Source organism: Eleutherodactylus coqui, chromosome 3 (assembly GCF_035609145.1).
Source record: "Eleutherodactylus coqui strain aEleCoq1 chromosome 3, aEleCoq1.hap1, whole genome shotgun sequence".
NCBI lineage: Eukaryota > Metazoa > Chordata > Amphibia > Anura > Eleutherodactylidae > Eleutherodactylus > Eleutherodactylus coqui.
Genome location: NC_089839.1, coordinates 228,868,839 through 228,891,070, shown reverse-complemented (window position 1 = coordinate 228,891,070; position 22,232 = coordinate 228,868,839). Strand labels below are relative to the sequence as shown.

Here is a 22,232-nt window from a genome sequence, read left to right as displayed (position 1 = left end):
GAATAGGTCACCAGCAGATGATAATTAAATTTTGTGCATTTTGAAAGGCCCTACCGATTGTGATGGCGCAGTTGTGCCCACTTAATAGCTTTTGATTCCTCCTATAAGGAATTGAGAAATAAAGTTAAAATCTTTCCTTAAGGCAATGTTCACACCTGCACTTGTCTTTTCTGTTGAAAATGAACGAAGTGCTGGAATCTGCACTTCACGGGTTAAAAAAAAACACCCTCTAACAGACCTATAAGCTATAATGGGGTTCTTTAGGATCAGAATGGAGCCTCCAAAATAGCTTGGAACATCGCCTAGCAAAGGGATTTACAGGCTGACTAGAGCGAACCTGAGAGCTAATAAGGTCCTGTGATCACAGCAGCCTCTGCACTGTTTTAAGCACGTAGGGCCAGGCTTCAGCTGCACTGTATCTGTAACATGGCAGACAATGATAACTTCCTGTTACTTTTTTAGAAGGCAGGGAGAGGCTGAACTATGAAATAAAAGACTCTACAGTAGAGCCCGAGGACCTAAGAGCTCTTATTTTCCACAAGAGAGATATTTTGGTTTTTGCAAAATGTTGTCTATAGTCATTTGCAGCCGTAATATTTAGAATACTATGTCACTTACTCAACATTTTGTGAACACGTACAGTCTGCGCAATTTTACGTCCCCCGTTAATGTTTTCTGCATTTTCCTTGCATGCTAAAAAAAAATGCATCAAAGTTGAATGGCGGCTGTGACACCTTCATGCTGTTATCTGACTTCAGAACTTGGCTGATTAATGGTAATGTTGTGTAAACAGTGAAATGGATCGAATAACTGTAGCTGCTGTTTAGGGAACACAATAGCGCAGCGTGCGAGCTTGTTACTGCGCTTATGTTTTATACATCACATTGCAAGGAATCTTCGCAAGTCAGGGACTAATGATTAAATATGGCAGCTCATTTCTTCCTCCGCAGTATTATGTAAAATGGAGAAGAAGAATCCATTTATTGTACATTAAACTATAAGAATTGTGTTCTAGTAGCTTCTTTTTGGCATGAGATTGCTTGAACTTTCAGACCCTAAGTTCATGACTGCACCGCGACGAGAATCCGGTGAGGAGTCGCTTTCTTAATTCACTCAGGTGCAGTGTTTTCAAGGAAGTGTAAATGTGCTTTGTGCTTTTAAATATCTATAGGGGGAGTATTATAGTAGTTATATTCTTGTACATAGGGGGCAGTATTATAGTAGTTATATTCTTGTACATAGGTGGGCAGTATTATAGTAGTTATTTTCTTGTACATAGGAAGCAGTATTATAGTAGTTATATTCTTGTACATAGGAGGCAGTATTATAGTAGTTATATTCTTGTACATGGGGGGCAGTATTATAGTAGTTATATTCTTGTACATAGGAGCAGTATTATAGTAGTTTTATTCTTGTACATAGGAGGCAGTATTATAGTAGTTATATTCTTGTACATAGGTGGCAGTATTATAGTAGTTATATTCTTGTACATAGGTGGCAGTATTATAGTAGTTATATTCTTGTACATAGGGGGCAGTATTATAGTAGTTATATTCTTGTACATAGGGGCAGTATTATAGTAGTTATATTCTTGTACATAGGGGGCAGTATTATAGTAGTTGTATTCTTGTACATAGGGAGTAGTATTATAGTAGTTATACTCTTGTACATAGGGGGGCATTATTATAGTAGTTATATTCTTGTACATAGGGGGGGCATTATTATAGTAGTTATATTCTTGTACATAGGGGGGCAGTATTATAGTAGTTATATTCTTGTACGTAGGGGGCAGTATTATAGTATTTATAGTCTTGTACATAGGGGGCAGTATTACAGTAGTTGTAGTCTTGTACATAGGGGGCAGTATTACAGTATTTGTATTCTTGTACGTAGGAGGCAGTATTACAGTAGTTGTATTCTTGTACGTAGGAGGCAGTATTACAGCAGTTGTATTCTTGTACGTAGGAGGCAGTATTACAGCAGTTGTATTCTTGTACGTAGGAGGCAGTATTACAGCAGTTGTGTTCTTGTACGTAGGAGGCAGTATTACAGCAGTTGTATTCTTGTACGTAGGAGGCAGTATTACAGCAGTTGTATTCTTGTACGTAGGAGGCAGTATTACAGCAGTTGTATTCTTGTACGTAGCAGGCAGTATTATAGTGGTTTTATTCTTGTACATAGGGGGGCAGCATTATAGTAGTTATATTCTTGTAGATGGGGGCAGCATTATAGTAGTTAGTTATATTCCTGTACTGGGGGGTGGGGGGCAGTATTATAGTGGTTAGTGCTAGCCCTGATGGCAGAGTATCAGGCTATTCAAGGTTACGCCCTTTAGAGAAGTGGAATAGTACCGCCCAGTTGTAAATTTATGCATAATTTGTTAGGAGAAGTAATGGAGGAACAGCATAATTCAGGGTTAGAACATAATGTGCTTCAGAATTTTTCTTTCAGGTAGAATGCAGGTGATTACTGAGCGGTGACAGGTCCTCTTCAATGCCCTTTTACTCTGTGACTTTCTTGCCATGTACCTCATCTTATGGCCTCCTGTGACTTGTAGTGTGACAGTTCCTGATCCACAACTTTGAAGGCCGTGTGGTTTATCTGGTAACTCCATTCCTAACACAGGAAATCCAAAAGTGTGTTTATTAGGTCTGTAAAGCGTGGAAAGGGCCCTTTTGGCAGCAAAGGGAAATGAAAAATCCAGACAGCGGTTCTCATAATCCCTCAATAAAGCTTAATTCTGTCAAAAAGCGAACGAAACAAGAACCTTCTTTCTTTTTGCGGTTTTTATTCTTATAAATGAAAGCCGGAGTCGTGGTACACTCATTCTTTTTTATTAGCTACTGTTTTTATATAATTTCACTTTCATTTACAGAATGTACACAGACCTTGACATTTTCTGTTTCTATAGTCACAACCATAAAGCTTCTCTTAATAGTTATTGTATTTTCTCCTTTTCTTTTTCCGCTGCCCCCCCTTCTCTACCATCACGCCGTGTCCTCGGCTCTTTTTTCCCCAGCATTTGGCATGGCACTGGTAAACATAACCCAATCTCATCTCAGTCCCAAGTACTCGCTGTTTTCAGGGAAGATGGAAAAAAAAATCACTTTATAAAAGGCTTGCTGCTAATTAATGTTCAGCCTCGCAGCTTAATGCTGTCATGCTATACGTTTTTGCATGTTAATTTATATTTTGTTCTCTCGCTCTCCTAAGTGGGAGGAATGAGGTTGAGTTGATTGAAAGAGTGTTCAAGGATTAAATCGGTTCACATATATTCTGAAAAACAGTCTTCCTTATGGCGTCTAGATTCTTTTTACTGGAAATAACTCTGCAGTTTGTCATGTTTAGAAGACTTTAATAAAGTTTGTTGATAGAGATGATGGGGTTTTAGAAGGTTTTGATGGGGTGGATTTAAAGTCGGCCTGTTGGGTTACTTTTATTTTTTCCCCCGGTATGAATCGTATGCATCATTAGTCTGTTGCACGCTCTGAAGTATCTAGGTTGATTAAAGTGCCTTGTACACAGACTGATGATCGGGTAGGAATGCTTGTATGCGCGATATTGGGGCTATGTGAAGGTGCCGCCAATCACATGATCTTATCCTTCAATAGAAGAGTAAGGTAGCGCAACCCCAGTGTCAATGTGGAGCTCAGCTGAAAGCCGCACAGCCAATGGCTTTATATGGCATAGAAAAAGGAAGCATTCACAAATAGTAATGCAAAAAATTACATTTTTTATTGTACAACTTCTGAAAATGTAGCTAAATCGTGAGGCGCTAAGGAGTAGGCTGTGACAAAGTGTCCCAATCAGGAGCGGGCAGGAGCATATGTCATCGCTGGTCACCAAGGCTGGAGATACCACATAAATCTAACCAATCTTCAAATCTTTATGCTCAACTGTATGAGCAAAGATTGTCTATACCATGCTTGCTGAACCTATAGGACCAATGTGTAATGGATAGACTAAATCGCCAATATTGTGAGCGAGGTGACAAGTGGCAGACTGTTGGCACAGGTATTACGACCCAAACATCCTTTTTTCATACGCTTGAAAATCGCAAGTACACAGATGCAGTACATGTTTTTAAGCAAAAATGCATCATGCTCGCATACAGAATCGCAAGCTTAAGAGTAGTATATCAGTCCGAGTTTCTTGGACCGATGTCATACTTGCCCATGTGAATGCACCCTAAATGGTTGTCTTTTGAACTCCATTTGAGGTAGAGTACGAGGTAGGGATGGCCACGGTTACCAGCCTCTATGAACTCACGGTGGTATGTTTAGTTATAGCTCTGTGGTCGAATGGCTCAGTTCAGGGTATGGTCCTGAGGGAATCTGTTTACTAATTAGCCATATATGCAGGTGACCTCTTAATTTACACTTCTAACCCAGAGATTAGTTTACTCTGTATTTTATCCGAATTCAGTAATTATAAAATTATTACACAGAGATTAGAAATTCTAAACATAACTGTATAGCCGGATGCCACGGCCAGCCTACACGCTTCCTTTCAGGTGGGCCTTTCTAGCCATATCATATCTGGGTACAATGGTACCCTCCGAGTAGGACAACGTTTTGCTATGGATTTTTTGTCTTTTCTTGGCCAGATGAAGCACAGTTTGGCGAAGTGAAGTGTTCTACCACAATCCTGCCGCAGACTCTCCACCTCCTCCAGGCTCGCCTAGTCTTGATTCCCGGAGTGTTTTTTTTCACCCATTGAAATCTATATTAACCTTGTATATATTGGCAGCTTCAACCCCCAGATTGTGATATAAATATTTGATTGGACCTAAATCCCATGGAGGCATGGGTCTTCCTAGCATTCTCATATACTATAGAATATGCCTTGTAGCATGTGTATTGAACTGAATTGCAGAGGAGATCCTGAGTTGTGCACAGTCACACCTTCTGACCTCCAAACATAGTCTCCCCGGTGCTATTATCCCTTCCTTTGGTATCTGCAGTACTTCGATCTTGGCCTTTTATTGTCACTGTATCTGCTCCCTCCTATTTTTAACAATCTGTCTTTTCCGGAGGGGATATGGTGTCATCGTATCCTAGGTCTGTCCAGCTCAGTGGCTCCCTTTTATTCAACACTTCCTTGAGTCAGGTGCTTTGTGTCCTTCCCTGAGGCCTTGGCTGGTGCGGACTGGTATCTTTATGTTCATCTAACAAGCTTTATTAATACTGTGCTCCCAGGACAGTTATTGCACAAATGACTCACTCCATTTGAACGGCGCTCAGTTGTTTCCTCCCTCTTGTCTAGTGTTGCTGCTAAGGACGGGGGAACCTGAGGTCCCCGCTCCATATGTCTTTGCCTGAGAACGTGCTCAAAGACTTGACCTCCACAAGTCTTCCATTTCTTGTAAAATCCAGGAATAAAATTATAAGGTGCTAACCAGGTGGTATAGAATACCGTCCATCTTGATAAATTGTGCCCTCTGTGTTCTGGCGTCTGTTGGAGATGTGGAGATTCGGAGGGCACTGCCAGAATTGCTCTCTTTGGAAGACCATTAACGTTTTATATGATGTCATAGGCATCATGGAAACTTGGTGGGATGATACACGTGATTGGAATACAAGGCTTGAAGGATACAACTTATTTATAAGAAACAGACCTAATAAAAGGGCAGGAGATGTTGTATTATATGTTAGGAAAGCAAATATCTCCACAGAGATTCAAGCTTCAGAGCATGGGAGTTCTGTAGAAACTGTTTGGGTAAGAATACAAGAAGAGAACAACAGAAGGGACACCATTGTAGGCATTTACTATAGGCCACCTGGACAAGCAGAACATATTGATGAACTCTTTCTACATCAGATGGCCAAGCTCTCAAAAAAGTATGACATAGTGATTTTGGGAGATTTTAACTATCCAGACATTTGTTGGGAATCTCTCTCAGGTAAAAGTAATTGATCCAACAAATTCTTATCCGCTCTTGCTGACAACTTCTAAAAGGTAGAAGAGAAAACAAGGGGATCTGCTATCTTGGACCTAATTCTTACCAAGAGGGAGGGAATGGTTGAGGAAGTAAGGGTGGTTGGGACCCTAGGAGGCAGTGATCATTCTATCCTTGAATTGTGGATAAGAAGGTGAGGAAGACCTGATAAGACTCAGACCTCAAGGTTGGATTTCAAGAAGGCAGGTTTTAATGAACTCAGGCTACTTACGCATGGCCCGATATCACGTTCGTAAACGTGCAGTTTGCCTGTGGATGAATGGCGTTTTTCATGAAAAAACTCCCCGTATCTGTGAAATTCCTATCTCCTCACATGAGTTTCAATGGGGAACCTTGTATTGCATTCGCATGCACATTGCACGGCATGCAAGAGCCATGCGATGCATTAAAGGCCCCTTTTGAAATCAATGGGCGATGCTTTCCAGCATACTCCAGATCACGTGGGGTAATTGTTCCCCTCTACTCTTTCTTATTCAGATCTCATCTGGAATACTGTGTCCAGTTCTGAGCATCCCACTTTAAAAAAAAAACAAACATCATCAACCTGGAGCAAGTTTAGAGAACAGTTACCAGGAGGGTGAACGCTCTGCAAACAACATCCTTTGAGGAACTGTTTAAAGATCTGGGAATGTTCAGCTTGCAAAAAAAGACTAAGAGGAGACTTAATAGCTGTCTACAAATATCTAAAGGGCTGTCACAGTGCAGAGAGATCAGTCCTTTTCTCATTTGCACTAGGAAAGACTAGAAGCAATGGTATCCAACTGAAAGGGAGGAGACACAGTGAGGGTGATCAATGAGTGGAACAGGTTGCCATAGGAAGTGGTGAGTTCTTCAATGTAAGTCTTCAAACAGAGGCTGGACAGACATCTGTCTGGGATGATTTAGTGATCCTAAATCGAGCAGGCAGTTGGACCCGATGACCCTGGAGGTCCCTTCCAACTCTACCATTTTATGATTTATGCAATAAAGTATTCTCACATATCTGTCTTGGACCCCAGAAGGTGGCACTCCTGTCCATTGCTTCTTGGTCCCCCTCACTTCAGCAAAAACGACCTCTTGAGATTCTGGCTCACCATACTGAGACGTTGATGTCCACTCGAACTCCATCATTGAGTGGATGGTTAGATACTTTTTGATTTATATTGAATGGAAGAATTGTCGGCCCGGGATGTGGACCAACTGATTACTTATAGGGAAGACTCTTTGGATCTTATTCCGAGGGATTGGTGGTCTCCCCTTGTGGCTCTCGGGGAAAAATTTGACTCATCGAACTGAACATACTATAGTGTATCACGCAGCCCCTACTATGTCTCATCGTTCCTTTTTCTCTTTCTTTTCCTCTATTCTCTCTGTTCAGCCTTAACCATTAGCCTTATGGTTGCCTTCGAAGGGCCAATTTAATTGTAAGTCTCATAATGCTGAGGTATATTGTACTCCTTTACCTCCCACACAACCTCATAACACAAGACATACCTGCTTTCCGCCTAGAAGCACAAACATGTATTCGTTATCCAATCTTTCATTGAATTGCCTTTCTACTTCATTTTTTCTCTTCGACATTTTGGGACTATTTTGGGATTATTTTACAAGAAATGTTATGGTACGCCACTTAACCCCTTAAAGACCAAGCATGGTAAATATACGGCATTTGGTCCTGGGCTTTAATCCCGGCCGATAGTAAAAATACATTGCGGGATTAAAGCCCCTGCTACTGCAATCAATCAGAAGTAGGTCGGGTTGTCAGCTGTTATTCACAGCTGAGAACCCAGAGGAGAAAGGAGAAGCAGTTTTTAACCACTTCTGCCTTCTCCTTTCCCTGGAGAAGGGAATGAGCACTATGTACGTGAAAGTGTTTCTTCCACTATGCAAGCCGGTGGTCACGTGACCCTGATCAGCTCTGCCAGTGACTATTGTCACTACAGACATGTTTTCCCCTCTAACTCTGGCTTTTATGAATGCTTCAGCTCCAGGGGAAAAGTATGCAATAAAAAAACATGTGAATATCCCCCAGAGGTCTTATATGAGGTCTTAGCGGACATAAATAGTAAAAATAATTACATACATAAGTAAAACTAAATTACAGAATTAAATAAAAACATATACATAAAAAAGAAAATAACCTAAAGCCCACGCCAACCAAAACAGTCACAGTATGCGCTCTGTAACCCAAAACCATACATACTATGTATCAAAACGTCCAAAACAAAATAAGGAACCCGTTCCTATACTTTATTTTAGTGTAATGTTACTAATTTTAAAAAATATAACTATAAATATTTAAAAAATTTTTTTTTTTTTAGCTTTTCAAATAAACTAAAAATGGAAAGAAAGTCAGTGAAAAAGATATTTTAAAAAATAGCCCTATATTTCACGGAAAAAAAGCAGCCAAAATAATTTTGGTAGCTGAAGGAAAAAAATAGGGCAGTTAAACCACCACATGGGTAAAATCCCCCCAAAGTGTCTGGTCTTTAAGGTACAAAACGGCCCAGATGTCTTTTTAGGAGCACAATAGATAATAGCCAGCCCCTTCTACCTCTTCAGCAAGTAATGTCCCAAATAATGCCTCCGTAAGTACCCTACGTAGTAAGAGTCAGTTAGGGGGAGGGGGAGGTGAATTTGGTGCAGGTAGGGAGGTAGCCCTCTCCAGAAGGCAGATGCACCCAGTAGGTAATTTTTCCACCTTTTAGGCAGTAGGTAGGTAATGCCCTCTAGTAGGTAGGTCATTTCCCCAAGTTGATAAATACCTATACCAATAAAGCAACATAGGGGTTTTCTGGGTAATTAGATCACTATGCAGCTTTAAAGGTAAGTGCCCCCTACAGCCTGCTGCAGCCAGTATGTGTGCTAAGTTACTGCATTACGGAGATGCTGACTGTTCTCCGATGTACTCAGTGGCTGAAAAGATAATGGCACCCGGCTCCACGCTATGTTGTAGAGGCGCGGCCTGCTTCATCATAATGGAGGGCGATTGGATGGTGGGATGACTCCGCTGCGGCACGCATGGACTCCTACCAAACGTAGAAGTCCTGCCGGTGTGGTGCTGCCTGTACGGACCTGATTCATGTTTTTTCATTCAGCGGACCTCACTGGCCATGTAAAATGAGGTGGTGGGCCGGAGTCGGCCCGCAGTCCGATGTTTGAGCTCTGCTCTAGCTCTTCCCTCTTCAACTTCCTCCCTTTCTAATCTTGTTGTCCTTGTTTACAAGCTTTTTTAAGGTTCTTGTCATAGTCCTAGGACTGGCTGCCTTGCTTACCGTTATCTAGCGTTGTGGTGCTTTTCACATGTTTATCTCTGGTACTATTAATAAAAGCGTGAACCATAATCGGGCCCAGAACGGCAGAAGACTGAGAATAGAGAAGCTTCTGACACTTCCTGTTCTTTTGTTACTTTCCAACAATCTACAATATTTGACAACCTGGCACTGTTCTTTCTGTACTATCCAGCTTGCTGTAAACCCCATCATTGGTTTCCATTGGGGCAGTTTGGAGACTATTTTTATACTGATTGTACAGGGTTAGAAAAACATGGCAGCTTTCTTCCAGAAACAGTGCCGCACCTGTCCAGAGGTTGTGTGTGGTATTGCAGCTCAACTCCGTTCACTTCATTGGAGCTGCAATACCAACATATCACTGAAAAGATATCCATTCAAATATCCTGGCCATACTTACTCATATACTGATACAAAGATACACAAGGGCAGGTAAATGTAGCATATAGGCAGGCAGAATGCCATATGGACAGGCAGAATGCCATATGGGCGAGGGGCACAGGTGCAAAATAGGAATGAGCAACCTCTCACACCTACCAAATACTGAGGGCGTAATTAGTATTATGCTGCACATAGATAAGGCATGCAAAGGGTGTCGCTCCCATTGCCCTTGTATTTTATGTCATATATCGGTAAGTATGGCTGCTGACTAGAGATGAGCGAGCATGCTCGGTAAGGGCAGTTACTCGAGAGAGAGCACCGCTATTTTCGAGTAACTAACTGCATGCTCGTCAGAGAAAATTCGGGGGGGGGGGGGGGGGGCTGGGGAAGCGAGGGGGTAAGTGAGAGAGATCTTTCTCCTCCCCCCGCAACCCCTCGCTCACCCCAGCAGCCTCCTTGAATTTTCTCTGACGAGCATGCATTTACTCGATAGCGGTGTTCTCTCAAGTAACTGCCCTTACCGAGCATGCCCGCTCATCTCTACTGCTGACAGATTTTTGGTTTGATTCTTCCTATTCCAGTGACGTGTTATATTAGTGTAGGGACTCGCATGACAACAAGGACCCTTGACAAGGGTTGTAAACTTGTATAGTTTGACCAAATTATTTACTAAAACCTCGTATAGTTGTTTTTGCAGCAAGCAGTCTGGCTGGAGAGCCCGGCGTGTCGGTCCATTGTGGTGCACGGCAGTCTACCGGGCTGAATCATACGTGGCGTCATTAGTAGGTTGTAAGGAATTTGAAGCAGGCATCCGCCTCTGGATTTTGCAGCAAATACTGCTCATAGGCATGCTATAGAAAATCGCTTTTCCCTGTCGACGAGCGGAAAGTATTTGCGGTTTTCCGCTCGCTGAGGGAAAATCGCAGCATGTTCTATTTTGGCGCGGGTGACTTTCATGGAAGTCAATGGAAGCCGTCCGATCCAGCTGTCACTGGTGACAGGCCACGGAATCTGTGTCATTGCCTAGCGATAGCGCAGCGTCATCTGTACGGCGCAGGCATCACCGACCGGGCACTGGGTCGGATTCCGCATGCAGAATCCCACCCTGCTGTGTGCTTTCAGCCAAACAGACAGACAAAAAAGGGGACCTGTGAGATTAGAAACTTGGTCCGGCGCTAATCAAGTCCATGGGCTGTGTCTGCTCTGAGCTGCAATACCAGCCACAGCCTGTGAGTAAAGCCTACTTACTTCTCTGATCACCCGCCAGTTCGTCCAGCAAAGCCGCTTCGGTCTTCTCTGACCATCTCTGTTTACAAACTGCAGAGGCTACGTGTCCGCTCGCTTACGTGACTTCTGCAGCCAATCACTGACGAGCCGTATATCACTGCGCTTAGTGATTGCTGGGGGTGGTCATATGCCTATATTACGACTGCTGCCAAGCAATCCAGGACTGTAAAGGCAGATGTGATTTGCAGGGTAGAAGCCCCTTGTTTTGCCAGGTTTACCTCCGGATCCTCTGTTGTCATTTCAGTGATGATCTGCATCATCCAAACCGCGCCGTTCCTTGACACATTACAGGCTCTTAACATTTTCCGGTCCAGCAGCACAGCAAAAAGTATTGATGGTTTTTTCCTACTCGTTTAATTCTTCAATGCGGAATTAAGCTTTTGCTTCCTTGTAGCAGCTGGCAGCCATTCTTTACTGTCACCAGCATGTTATTCGGAAAGAGCGAGATTGACAAGGCGTCCTAAAAGTGTGGCCCAAAACATGCCCTGTCAAGAGACTAAATAAAGAGCAGGCGTCCATCTGTGGATGTTACATGCAGAAAATGGCTATTAAATCACGCCTGAAAAGAAGATTCACCTTGTAGCCGCTCTGAAGATCGTATCAGAGAATTATATAAGAAGCTCTATTCCCTGATATCTCATTATTCAAATGGCTGCAGGTACTAAAGTGACCAATACCCTAAGGACTCTACGGAGCTGTAGGAAGGGTTAAAGCTGATCGATGATTGCTGTTTATGTATAAATCAGTAGTACGTGTGATTTGTAAGAGGTTTTGTGTGTGTGTATATATATATATATGTGAAAGCCCTCACTGACTGACTGACTCGCCACTAATTCTCCAACTTCCTGATGTCATAGAAACATGAAATTTGGCACGAGCATAGATTATGTCCAAAATAGAAAAATTAAAGGTGTCCCAACTCGATTATTCAATTCTAGCGCCAAAGAAATGGCGTCCAAATTTTACATATGTAATTTAATTCTCCAATTTCCCGATGTCTTAGAAACATGAAATTTGGCACGAGCATTGATTATGTCATACACAGGAAAAGTTAATAGGTCCCAACTCGATTATTCAATTCTAGGGCAAAAGAATTAGCATCCACATTTTACGTACGGAATCTAATTCTCTCACTTCCCGATGTCATTTTATATAAAGGAAGCGTCGCATGGTTACCTCCACGTGGTGTTTCCTGGGTAATGTAAAGATTAAGAACCATGCAAAATGGTGAACATATTTTTTTCCTCGGTATCTCTAAAGTTACCACGACTTCATAAGATTTTCCGTATGAACACTAGATAAACCCCAGTACAAATTAACTTGGGCGAAGCCGGGTATATCAGCTAGTATATCTTATATGGGGAAAGTGTCATATTCCTCACCTTCCAACAGCAAGTAGTCTCTTCCTCTGCCTACAGCATCTCTGTAAATGCTGACAGAACTTTGCAGTCAGCAAAATATTTGTCTAATTTAAGTTACAGTGGAAGTGGGAGTAGCTGCAGTATCTCTCCATCAAGGTTTATGAAGCTGTAAGAGGGAAGGGGGAGCAGCTGCAGTATCTCTCCATCAAGGTTTATGAAGCTGTAAGAGGGAAGGGGGAGCAGCTGCAGTATCTCTCCATCAAGGTTTATGAGGCTGTGAGAGGGAAGGGGGAGCAGCTGCAGCATTTCTTCATCAAGGTTTGTGAGGCTGTGAGAGGGGAGCAGGAGAAGCTGCATTATCTCTCCATCAAAGGTTGTTAGGTTGTGAGAGGGAATGGGGAGAAGCTGCAGTATCTCTTCCTCACAGTTGGTGAGGCTGTGAGAGGGAAGGGGGAGAAGCTGCAAAATTTCCATCAGAGTTTGTGAATGTGTAATACGAAAGTGGGATCTCTCCATCAAGGTTTATGAGGCTATGAGAGGGAAGGGGGAGCAGCTGCAGTATCCCTCTATCAGGGTTTGTGAAGCTGTCATAGGAAAGGGGGAGCAGCTGCAGTATTTCTCCATCAAGGTTTATAAGGCTGTGAGAGTAAAGGGAGAGCAGCTGCAGCTTCTCTCCTTCATTGTTAATGTGACACTGTGTGCTGCAAAGGGGAAAGTAGCTGCAGTATCTCCCCCTCAGTGTTTTGAGAATGTGTGACAGAAGGGGGAGCAGCTGTAGTGGCTCCTACTCAGTGTTCATGTAAGACTGTGTACTGTTAGGGGGAAGAAGGAGCAGCTGTATAAAAGGATCTGATTGGCTCGGAGCACACAGTGCAGATTTTTTTTTGTAAAGAAGAATAATAAAATACTTGTAATATTTCTAATTACACTAAAGGGCCTTTAACCCCTTAACGACCAGCCCATAGTGCTTTTACGTCCTGCCCAAGTGGGCTTTATTCTCTGAGGACGTAGAAACATGCTTCCTGCAGAGACTAAAGCCACGTGGGCTATGGACGTGACAGTTCCATGCTGTCGGTGCCCGCAGGTAGCAGACAGCATGGAGCTGTCATCCCGGGCTGCGGAGACACCCCCCCCCCCCCCCCCCCGGCATTGCGATCGGCGCTATCCAATGGATAGCGCCGATCGCAAAAAAGTAAATAAAGCAGTGAAAAAAGATAGATATTCAGCTGCCCTGATGGATCGGATCCATCAGAGCAGCTGAAAATTCTCACCTGGCTTGTCGGCGGTGTCCCCCGGAGATCTGGTCCTCCCAGACCCGTCGGCAGCCTTCTGCGCATGCGCGCCAGACGATTACGTCAGGCGCATGCGCAGAAGCCCGGGAGCCCCCGGCAAATTCAAAACCTCCTGGCTCCCGGCTCCTGAAGGTAGCCGGGAACCAGGAGGTGTTACCGGGGACCGCGATCGCGAAAAAGTTTAAAAAGTAAAAAAAAAGTGCTAGTTTCACCTCCCCTTATGGATCGGATCCATGAGGGGGGGGGGTGAAAATACTCACCTAAGTCCTCCCCGATGTCCCGATGGTCCGGGACCTGAAGTCCCCCTCTGCGCATGCGCGTGCACAGAGGGGCTCGAGCCCCAGGAAATTCAAAACCCCTTTGCTCCTGGCTGCCATGTGTAGCCAAGAGCAGAGGGATGTCACTGGGGACATGATCACTGTCATCCAATGGATGACAGTGATCATGTAAAGTTAAAAAAAAAAGTGTGAAAAAGTAAAAAAAAAAAAAAAGTTAGTTTTAAAAAGTTTAAAAAGCGTACATTTCATCTCCCCTCACGGATCATATCCGTGAGGGAGGATGAAAGTACGTACATAAGGCCCCCAGATTTATCCGCGAACGTTACCCCAGCTTCTGCTCACACGCCCGTCGCCAAAATGGCGGACGCATGTGCAAAAGCTGTGGATTGCCAGGATAATTGAAAATCTCCCTGCTCCTGGCTACAAAACTGAGCCAAGAGCCTGGAGATTTCACGGGGGGCCGCGGTGAGCGGTTCCTGGTCACGTGTTCGCCGTTATACAATGGATAATGGCGATAACGTAAAAGTTTAAAAAAAGATCGGTGAGAGGAGATGAAACTTTTTTTTTTTTTAAACTCCTTTTTATTGTCATTTTTTCATATTAACAAAAGTAACAGTATCACAGTGAACATATAACGTTACATTGTTATCTTACTTCTGGAACGTTGTCACATATGTAGAGATTCCATCTTGCATTGGTTACACATAAAGAAAAGAAAGATAAGTGGAAAAGCACAACATACTTATATGGTTCCCGAATTTCACATAATAGCCATTGTTAGCTGTAGCTCTGTTCATGTGGTCCAATTAAGATAACAATATTCGACAAAGTCAACCTCAAAATTAAACTTAACAATCGTATAAATAAAAATAAGAATATAGGTGGTAAATTGAGATGAAACTTTTTACCGGAGGCCTCCGTATTTGCATCCCGACGCGATCCTCATCCGTGAACTTACCCGGATTCTGCACATGCGACCGCCGGCAAAACACCGGACACGTGCAGGAGACGGGGAGGCCAGGAAACTTAAAAGCTCCTTGCTCCCAGCGACCAACGGTCGCCGAGAGCCTGGAGCAGTGACGGGTGGCCTCGTTGAGCGATCCCCGGTCACGTGATAAAAAGGTAGCGATCTACCTTAGGTCGGTCTCACATGACCGGATAGGAATTACGGATTCCGCATGCGTCTGATCCGCGGTAATACGCAGATCAATCGCATTGGATTACACAATTCCGCTCACATTAGCGGGTCGGAATTGTGTAATCCACTCGCAGAAAAGAGAACGCAGCAGGTTCTATTTTACTGCGGATATCCGCAGCGTAGAGCCCACTATGCTCCATGGTCATGGATATACCCGCAGCCAGCCCATACGCAACTACGTTGTATACGGGCTGTGGGTACCTGTGTCATCGCTAAGCGACGGTGCGGGAAATACAAACGAAAAAAAAGGTACTGCGCATGACCGCCTGTGTAAGTAGGCAGTTATGCGCAGTACATTACGCGGCCGTACGCAGGGTCACGGCCGGCTCACAGCTGGGATCCGCTGCGGGCCTCCGCAAGCAGATTCCGCCTACGGCTGCGTGAGCCCGGCGTTATTCAGACCGCTACCTGTAATCCGTATTTTACAAGAAGCCCCAGGAACGCTCGCCTTCCTGCAGTTCCAGGAGCAGCTTGTTGAGCGCCTTCTATGTGAGACCGCAGCACCTCATCAAGCTTACGGAGACTCACAGAGCGCCACTTTTTACACCCCTTACCCGCTACTGAGGTCAAGAAATGACCCCCAAAAAGCATGAGAGGAGGGGGATACCTGGTTTTATTGCCCTATGGGCCCATTCCAACCAGCCTCCGTAATTACCCCTGTCTTCGGAAATACCACACAGTTCACATTATTACTTTTATCTCAGATTTGCGAACGCCAAAAAGGGCGCGTAGTATATGGGGGAGGGGGGGTGGAATTTTTAGGGAGTCAATTTTTATTCCGTACAAATGAACAATGGGGCCTGGTATTTATTCAGTTCTGCCCTGAAATCCAACGGGTGTTCCCTCCTTTATAGGCCTTGCCATGGGTCCTGTAAGTAAATTAGGGCCACAATGGGTATGTTTCTGAACACGGGACAAACGGGGGTATCCATTTGGGGGTGAACGTCTTCATTTCTATGTACACTGTACAAAAAACTGTTTTTAAATTTAAAAAATTGCCAAAAAAATTGAAAATCGTAACTTTTTCCTTCTGCTTTGCTTAGATTCATTCAAATACTGTGGGGTAAAAATACGCAGTACACCCCTAGAGGAATTTGTTAAGGGGTCTAGTTTTCAAAATGGGGTCATTTGTGGGGGTTCTTTATCGTTTTGGCCACTCAATGGCTTTACAAGTGGGCAATGGGGCCTGGAATTTATTCAGTTGTACCCTGAAATCCAACGGGTATTCCTTTCATTGTAGGCCTAGCCATGTGTCCTGTAAGTCTATTAGGGCCACAATGGGTATGTTTCTGAACACGGGACAAACAGGGGTATCCGTTTTGGGGTGAAAGTTTTCATTTATATGTGTGCTGTACAAAAAAACCTGTTTTTAAACTGACGCAATAGCCCAAAAAATGAAAATCGTAATTTTTTTCTTACTGCTTTGCTTAGATCTATTCAAAAATTGTAGGGTTAAAATACACAGTACACCCCTAGATAAATTCGTTAAGGGGTCTAGTTTTCAAAATGGGGTGATTTGTGGGGGTTCTCTATGGTTTTGGGCGCTCAAGAGCTCTACAAGTGGGCAATGGTGCCTAAAAAGTCTTCAAGCAAAATCTATGTTCTGAAAGCCACCTATTACTCCTTTCATTTTGGGCTCCGTTGTGCATGCGGACATAAGATTAGGGCCACAATGGGTATATTTCTGAAAACAGCACAAATAGGGGTATCCATTTTGGGGTGCAAGTCTTCCTTGATATGTGTGCTGTACAAAAAAAAGCAGTTTTTAAAATGACAGAATTGCCAAAAAAACGAAAATCCTAAGTTTTTTTCCTTTTGCTTTGCTTGAATTTATTCAAACACTGTGGGGTCAAAATACACAGTACACCCCTAGATAAATTCGTTAAGGAGTCTAGTTTTGAAAATGGGGTCATTTGTGGGGGTTCTCTATGGTTTTGGGCGCTCAAGAACTCTACAAGTGGGCAATGGGGCCTAAAAGGACTTTAAGCAAAATCTATGTTCTGAAAGCCACTGACTACTCCTTTCATTTTTGGCCCTGTTGTGCATCCAGACATAAGATTAGGGCCACAATGGTTATGTCTCTGAACACGGGACAAACAGGGGTATCCATTTTTGGGTGCAAGTCTTCATTCATATGTATGCTGTACAAAAAAAGCGTTTTTTAAAATGACAGAATTGCCAAAAAAACGGAAATCCTAATTTTTCCTTTTGCTTGGCTTAAATTCATTTAAAAACTGTGGGGTCACAATATGCAGTACACCCCTAGATAAATTCCTTAAGGGGTCTAGTTTTCAAAATGGGGTCATTTGTGGGGGTTTTCTATGGTTTTGGGCGCTCAAGAACTCTACATGTGTGCTATGGGGTCTAAAAAGACATCAAGCAAAATTTCTGTTCTGAAAGACACTGACTACACCTTTCGTTTTGGGCCCCGTTGTGGACTCAGATATAATATTAGGGCTACAATGGGTATATTTATGAACACGGGAGAAACAGGGGTATCCATTTTGGGGTGTAAATCCTCATTTTCATGTAAACTATAGGAAAAAAATATGTCTTTAAAATGATAGAATTGCAAAAATATGAAATTTTACTTTTTCTCCTCTAAATTGAATTACTTCTTGAAAAAAAAACTGTGGGGTCAAAATACTCATAACCCCCCTCAGTGAATACACTAAGGGGTGTAGTTTTTACAATGGGGTCATTTGTGGGGGTATCTATTATTCTGACACTCATGAGCCTTTCCAATCTTGGCTTGGTGTAGGAAAACAAAGTGTTTCTCAAAATGCTAAAAAGTAATGTTAAATTTGTACGTCTCCTAAATGGTTAAAAAAAAACGAACGTTTTTCCAATGTGCGCCCAAAATAAACGGGTGGAAATATAAATCGTAGCAAAAATGTCTATATTATGTTTGCACATATTTAAGATATTGCATTTGGAAATGTGAAAAAAATGCCTTTTTTTCTCAAAATTTTCATAATTTTGGCGCTTTTAATAAATAAACACAAATTCTATCGGTCATTTTTTTCCGCCTAAATGAAGTACAATATGTGGCGAAAAAACAATGTCAGAATCGCTTGGATATGCAAAACCTTTCTGGTGTTTTTCCATGTTAAAGTGACTCATGTCAGATTTGCAAAATTTGGCCTGGTCATTAAGGCGCAAACAGGCTTGGTCACTAAGGGGTTAATTAGTGTTGTAGCTGATACTATTCCATGCCCTCTGCAGAGTAAACCTAGTAGAAGGCCATGTTCCCTCTTGCTTTCATGATGTGCCCATATTTGCAGAATACAGGCTGATGACCACCGCAGAGGTCCCGGTAAAATATCTTTATGGGACCTCCTGAGTGGTGAACCCCAAGCATTCTTCTCATCGAAAACGGAAGGTTCAGGCTCACCATAAGGAGACGAAGACCTATTCTTGGCCTGCAGATAAGACTGGCCTATCTGATGGGGGGCAGGCAGCCCCCATAGCAGCCAGCTGCCATGATAGCTGGAGCGTTCCAGAGGACTGCCAACCAATTCCTAGAAGAGAGAAGACATCAAGAATATCAAAAGTCATAAAGTAGGAAAGCAACTTGGATTTACTCATCTTCCCGCCATAGAAAAATGAAGAACTGAAACTTTTGGAGTTAATTGAATTTTTCAGTTCTGTGATTGTTTGCACCATACTGCAGTATGAATATCATGTAAATGAAGGAAAGCGCACAGAGGACGGGGCGCTCGTCTCCTACATTTCTAACAATCAGAGAAATGCAGTTGCATTTTCAGACAGTTGGCATTGGCTACAATACAGCGTCCCGCTTATCATCCCAAGCATACAGCCAGCTTGGCTTCATCCGCTGTTCTGCACGTGACTGACAGACGTCTCCTCCTCAAGCTCTTCTTGAAGAAGTCTCTCTGTAATTAGGCGCAAGTTGAATATTTCTGTGTTTTTGACTCATTTGTCATAAAAGTGAGTAATGTCGCCAGTTAGCTGTCAAAACTCAGCCAGTGACGGAATTATAGTGGGTGCTCCTACATCCCTCTTCTGGCTGCTTGTAAGGTCGCACTAGAGAACAACAATGCTATAAATGATGAGCGCTGGTTGTAAGGCTTGAAGATGGCGCTCCAGTATAGCCCCGCTGTCCAACCAAATCGTTTACATTCGTTATACCACTTATAAGACGTCTTGTCACCTTAGGGGCTGTTTTTTATCCAAAGGAAAGTTCTTACCTGATTTTGTTTGTGATGCATTTATAGACTTAACCCTTCTTCTAGATTGGTGACACCTGTAGTGCACTTTCCACTGAAAGGCCCCTTAGTTAGATCCCCCGGCCCTCTCACGTATGGGAATTATTCCTGTGACCCCGGAATGCAGCTAAAATCCTGCAGCAAGTTTTCCGTGGATCAGTTTCAGTGTGAATCCACATTAGATGGCAAAATCTAGCGATCTGAGTGACTTCCAACGAGATCTGATCATCAGTGCTAGACTAGCCGGGCCTCATTGACAAACGCATGGGGTTTTCTCATGTAACGGTGTGGAGAATATACAGAGAATGGCGTGATCAAGGAAACCATTCAGTGACAGGAGATCCCGTGGGTGGAAACAACTCCTCACCTAAAGGGGTCAGAGGAGGATGTCAGGAATCCTTCTAACAGACACTGCTCAGTCAGCTGAATACAATGCTGGTGCTCCAATTAATGCGTCCGAGCGCAGAACTCGCCGTTTCTTAGCACAGACGGGCTATAACAGCAGACCAGTTCTAGAACCATTGTGTCTAAGAAAAACAGAAAGGCAAAACTCCAGCAGGCAAAAGAGCGCAAAACTTGTATCACCGAGCAGCAGAAAAACATCACCTGCTCAGATGGTTCCAGATTTCTGTTGCACTGTGCTGATGGAAAGTCAGCATTTTGCACAAGCAGCATGAATCGATGACCCCTTCCTGTCAGCTGGTCAGAACATGTCAGCACCTCCATCTCATCTGCAGCAACTACAAGAAGCTTCCTGTCCGCAGGGGCCAAAAGCCCTACAGAACTATTTTATCACCTAATGGAATCTACATTGTGACGAATTTCTAAGATTCTGAAGACGGAAGACAGGAAGGAGGTCGATCGCACTACTAGACCTTTAAATACATGTCTCTTACACCTTCATTGGTTTCTGCTGGGTAATTCTGGTTTCTTCCTGTAGTCCAGAAACATTTGTAGGATAGTCAGGTTGCCCAATAATATTCAAGACCCTGAGCGTAAGACTTTCTAATAAGAAGTATTCTAACGTTTCAGTTTTCGGGGAGCATCTGTGAGCTTTTTCTGTCCATTGAAACTTTTTCCAACAATGTAACTGGCTTCTCATCGTATTGTAACTTTTCTTAATCTCAGATCGCTATGTAATGAAGAAAATTTTTTTTTTTTTAAAAGCTTTTTCTTCTTCGCTGTAAGGGACCAGTCACCTGGATTAATATTGTCAAGAACTTTTCATATTTCCCTGAAGGACTCTATAGATGGCGGATTGCAGCATATACATTTATAGAGGAAATGACCCGAGTCGTTCCCTTACAGGAAATGATACAGAACCGTCTGACTCATAATTGAAAAGTCTCTGCGGATGTCAAATTTCAATAAATTAAGCAATGCCTTCATTTCCTCCCGAATCCTTTGGCGGTGGCAGCCATTACTGGACTCGTAGAACAAGCGATGACTCTGGAGGAGCAGCGAGCCGCACCTTCTCTTACTGCAGGCTTGTAAGATCTTATTTTTCTTCCCGATGGGGAATGGAGACTGATTGTAGACTTTGCAGGTTTCCTTCAGGGATGCGAGTGCTAATCATCTCGGCGGCCTGTCCTTGGGATGAAATGATATGGTAATTTCTCTTCCCGTCTCTGGAGGAGGGTAGAATTAGGATTCACGTTTGTCCCCTCCTACAGAGAGATGATTATCCTGCTAGAAGATGTTCACACAGAGACTTGCCTCCTGGTCATCGAAAACGCTTAATTGAAAATACATGTGGTGCTCCCGAGACCCTCTGCTGAATATGCCGGCTAATAGAGATCTGGTGCCTTCTCCTTCATGTCTGAAGAAGAAGAGCTTGTGTCTGTGGATACCGCTCTGATGTATATGTGATACACCGCGATTTGGGAGAAGCCGCGATACATCAACACCAGTAAAAAGTGATTTTTTCCTGTGGTGTGGCAATAGAAGATACCGATATTACAAGGCTTCTAAGATCGGGAACACCTTGACACTAATGACAGCAGTGCTACAAGTCTACAGTTTACATACACTGAACGACCCCTTTTATGGGATCCCTCGGCCCCCTTTATTACAGCCCCCGGCCCTCTCACATTTGGCGTTTCCCTGGATGGAAATTCTCCCCGTGACCCCAGAGTGCAGCATAAAACTACATCACAAGTATTCTGTAGATCAGTCTCAGTGTGAATCCACATTAGATTGGAAAATCCAGTGATCTGAGTGACTTCCAACGAGGCCTGGTCATCAGTGCTAGACTAGCTGGGCCTCATTGCCAACCGTGTGGGGTTTTCTCATGTAACCATGTGGAGAATATACCAAGAATGGCGTTATCGAGTAAAACATCCAGCGAAATGGGATCCTTTGGACTGAAACCACTTGTCACTAAAAGGGGTCTGAGGAGGATGTCAGGAATCGTGCTGACCAACAGGTGCTGCATAGTCAACTTAATACAATGCTGGAGCTCTAACTAACGTGTCTGAATGCACAACTCGCCATTTCTTAGCATAGATAGGCTATAACCGCAGGTGACCAGTTCCAGCACCATTCTGTCCAAGAGTGCAAAACGTTTATCACTGAGCAGCGGGAAAATATCACCTGGTCATAGATATCATAGCACATCATGGCGCCATCCACTAGTATCAGAGGACTAAGAGTGCGCCAAGAAAATCTTCACCTACCATTACTGCACCTCCACCAGCCTGACAAATGGCTCATCAATTTATCCTGTTTGCACTAAATTCTGACCTCCAGTGCAACAGAAATCTAGATCCATCTGATCAGGTGATGTTTTTTCGCCACTCAGCGATGCAAGCTTTGCCTTCTGGAGTCTGTTTTTTGTCTCCCTTAGAGACAATGGCGCTGTAACTGGTCGTCTGCTGCCCATTCATACTAAGGAATGCCGAGTTGAGTGTTCAAACACGTTAGGTGGAGCACCAGTGTTGTATTCGGCTAACTGTGCAGCACCTGTTGGTCAGAACGAT

The 22,232-nt window shown here is 43.4% G+C and overlaps 1 protein-coding gene across 1 annotated transcript in view; it reads left to right on the top strand.

The window, feature by feature from the left end:
• CHCHD6 (coiled-coil-helix-coiled-coil-helix domain containing 6) overlaps positions 1–22,232 on the top strand; it is a 248,992-nt gene that overhangs the window by 80,871 nt on the left and 145,889 nt on the right. The window lies entirely within an intron of this gene.